The sequence below is a fragment of the Pavona decussata genome, unplaced genomic scaffold (genome assembly GCF_977016875.1).
Source record: "Pavona decussata unplaced genomic scaffold, jaPavDecu1.1 SCAFFOLD_2903, whole genome shotgun sequence".
Classification (NCBI taxonomy): Eukaryota; Metazoa; Cnidaria; class Anthozoa; order Scleractinia; family Agariciidae; genus Pavona; species Pavona decussata.
Window position 1 is genome coordinate 12501 of NW_028146300.1, and position 3434 is coordinate 15934.

The following is a 3434-nucleotide window of genomic DNA, read 5'->3' on the forward strand; positions in this document are numbered from 1 at the left end:
ATGGAAGTTGTGTACGCTAGCCTTTGGCTAATGATAGAGACAAAAGAGCAGGAGGATATTTTCCTTCGCAGAAGCACTTTTCTTGCCTTCCTTCAGCTCGCTTGGCGAGTCTGACAGGTATGCCTGAACTGTGCACGGGTCCAGTTGTGAGAAAGACGTGGCAAACAAGACGGGGTTTCCCTTGACCGAGGGACCGTGTGGTCCGTTTGGCTCATGGGTTCCCCCCGTGGAGGCAAAATCTAAGAAAGCTTGCTCTCCCTCTGCGGAGGGGGGCCGCTTAGCAAGGAACTTCTGTTCCCTGCGGTGGATAGTTACCTGGTTGATCCTGCCAGTAGTCATATGCTTGTCTCAAAGATTAAGCCATGCATGTCTAAGTATAAGCACTTGTACTGTGAAACTGCGAATGGCTCATTAAATCAGTTATCGTTTATTTGATTGTACCATTACTACTTGGATAACCGTAGTAATTCTAGAGCTAATACATGCGAAAAGTCCCGACTTCTGGAAGGGATGTATTTATTAGATTAAAAACCAATGCGGGTTCTGCCCGGTCATTTGGTGATTCATAGTAACTGATCGAATCGCACGGCCTTGCGCTGGCGATGTTTCATTCAAATTTCTGCCCTATCAACTGTCGATGGTAAGGTAGTGGCTTACCATGGTTGCAACGGGTGACGGAGAATTAGGGTTCGATTCCGGAGAGGGAGCCTGAGAAACGGCTACCACATCCAAGGAAGGCAGCAGGCGCGCAAATTACCCAATCCTGACTCAGGGAGGTAGTGACAAGAAATAACAATACAGGGCTTTTACAAGTCTTGTAATTGGAATGAGTACAACTTAAATCCTTTAACGAGGATCCATTGGAGGACAAGTCTGGTGCCAGCACCCGCGGTAATTCCAGCTCCAATAGCGTATATTAAAGTTGTTGCAGTTAAAAAGCTCGTAGTTGGATTTCGGGATGGCTCGGCCGGTCTGCCGCAAGGTATGTTACTGGCCGGGCTGTTCTTCCTCGCAAAGACTGGGTGTGCTCTTAACTGAGTGTGCTCAGGATCTGCGACGTTTACTTTGAAAAAATTAGAGTGTTCAAAGCAAGCCAGCGCTTGAATACGTAAGCATGGAATAATGGAATAGGACTTTGGTTCTATTTTGTTGGTTTCTGGAACCGAAGTAATGATTAAGAGAGACAATTGGGGGCATTCGTATTTCGTTGTCAGAGGTGAAATTCTTGGATTTACGAAAGACGAACTACTGCGAAAGCATTTGCCAAGAGTGTTTTCATTAATCAAGAACGAAAGTTAGAGGATCGAAGACGATCAGATACCGTCCTAGTTCTAACCATAAACGATGCCAACTAGGATCAGAGGGTGTTATTGGATGACCCCTTTGGCACCTTATGGGAAACCAAAGTTTTGGGTTCCGGGGGAAGTATGGTTGCAAAGCTGAAACTTAAAGGAATTGACGGAAGGGCACCACCAGGAGTGGAGCCTGCGGCTTAATTTGACTCAACACGGGGAAACTCACCAGGTCCAGACATAGTGAGGATTGACAGATTGAGAGCTCTTTCTTGATTCTATGGGTGGTGGTGCATGGCCGTTCTTAGTTGGTGGAGTGATTTGTCTGGTTAATTCCGTTAACGAACGAGACCTTAACCTGCTAAATAGTTACGCGAATCCCGATTCGCGTTAACTTCTTAGAGGGACTGTTGGTATGCAACCAAAGTCAGGAAGGCAATAACAGGTCTGTGATGCCCTTAGATGTTCTGGGCCGCACGCGCGCTACACTGACGATGTCAAAGAGTATCTCCTTCACCGAGAGGTGTGGGTAATCTTCTAAACATCGTCGTGCTGGGATAGATCATTGCAATTATTGATCTTGAACGAGGAATTCCTAGTAAGCGCGAGTCATCAGCTCGCGTTGATTACCGTCCCTGCCCTTTGTACACACCGCCCGTCGCTACTACCGATTGAATGGTTTAGTGAGGCCTCCTGACTGGCGCCGATACTCTGGCAACAGAGCGCCGGATGCCGGAAAGTTGGTCAAACTTGATCATTTAGAGGAAGTAAAAGTCGTAACAAGGTTTCCGTAGGTGAACCTGCGGAAGGATCATTACCGATGAAACAATCCAAAACGAGTCTTTGAGACTTGTTTACCGTGTGAACTGTACGCAATCTTTTAGGGGTCGGTCTCTGTGCCGTTAAATGGTCGTCCGTCGCTTGGCGTGCGTTCGGTCAGCCCCGACTTTATGTTTTTACAAACTTTGTTTATTCAGTCTGAGAACCAATAGTGTTGGAAAACAAAAAAGAGAGACAACTTTTAACGGTGGATCTCTTGGCTCACGCATCGATGAAGAACGCAGCCAGCTGCGATAAGTAGTGTGAATTGCAGAATTCAGTGAATCATCGAATCTTTGAACGCAAATGGCGCTCTTGGGTTCTCCCAGGAGCATGTCTGCCTGAGTGTCGGATATCATCCAACGCACTTGAGTGTGCGGCATTGAGGCGTCACGGCACACTTATGCCGCCGTGTCCCTTGAAAAGCAGAGAGACTCGCATCGTGCGTTGTTCTGCACCCCCATGCGAAGGCTAAAAATCCATTTGGTCCTTGGCTGGGTGAGTGTCCGGAGCGCGCGCGGAGTCCCACGACAAAAACATAACTATCTGGACCTCAGGTCAGGCAAGGCTACCCGCTGAATTTAAGCATATTAATAAGCGGAGGAAAAGAAACTAACAAGGATTCCCCCAGTAACGGCGAGTGAAGCGGGAAGAGCTCAAATTTGAAATCTCCGAGGCCTGAACGCTTCGGCGAGTTGTAGTTGCGAGAAGCACTTTCTCGGCGGACCGACCATGCCTAAGTTGCTTGGAACAGCACGTCGCAGAGGGTGACAACCCCGTCTGTGGCGCGGACGGCGCTCACGATGTGCTTTCGAAGAGTCGGGTTGTTTGGGAATGCAGCCCAAAACGGGTGGTAAACTCCATCTAAAGCTAAATACTGGCGTGAGACCGATAGCGAACAAGTACCGTGAGGGAAAGATGAAAAGAACTTTGAAAAGAGAGTTAAAAAGTACGTGAAACCGTTGGAAGGGAAACGAATGGACTCAGCAATGCGCCGTTTGAGATTCAGCCGGCGGGTAGTGCCGGCCCGGGGTTTGCGGATCTGAATGGACCGCGGTCCCGGGCTCGGAGCTCCCGGTCGTCGCACTTCTCTTGGGCGCGCGTCAACGTCGGTTGGGACTGGGTCTGAAAGGTGCCGGAAAGGTAGGTCTGTGCGTCCTTCGGGGTCGCTCGGTCTGTTACAGCCCGGTTCTCCTCGCGGCTCGGGCCCGACCGAGGCGGTGCAGCGCATGCCTCTCGTAAGGCTAGGGTCCCGTCCCTCCGGCCGGTTGTCGAATGTGGTGGACTGCTTGCAGTGCTCCGCGATTGCTGCCGGTCGTTGGG

The 3434-nt window shown here is 49.8% G+C and overlaps 2 non-coding genes across 2 annotated transcripts; both read left to right on the top strand.

Annotated features, from left to right (window-relative positions):
- Positions 1-312: 312 nt before the first annotated feature.
- On the top strand, positions 313-2109 carry LOC146446985 (small subunit ribosomal RNA). Its single transcript, XR_014862242.1, has one exon. It is a non-coding gene; the product is annotated as a small subunit ribosomal RNA (ribosomal RNA).
- Positions 2110-2308: 199 nt separating this feature from the next.
- LOC146446986 (5.8S ribosomal RNA) lies at positions 2309-2462 on the top strand. The gene has a single exon (XR_014862240.1). It is a non-coding gene; the product is annotated as a 5.8S ribosomal RNA (ribosomal RNA).
- The last annotated feature ends 972 nt before the right edge of the window (positions 2463-3434 follow it).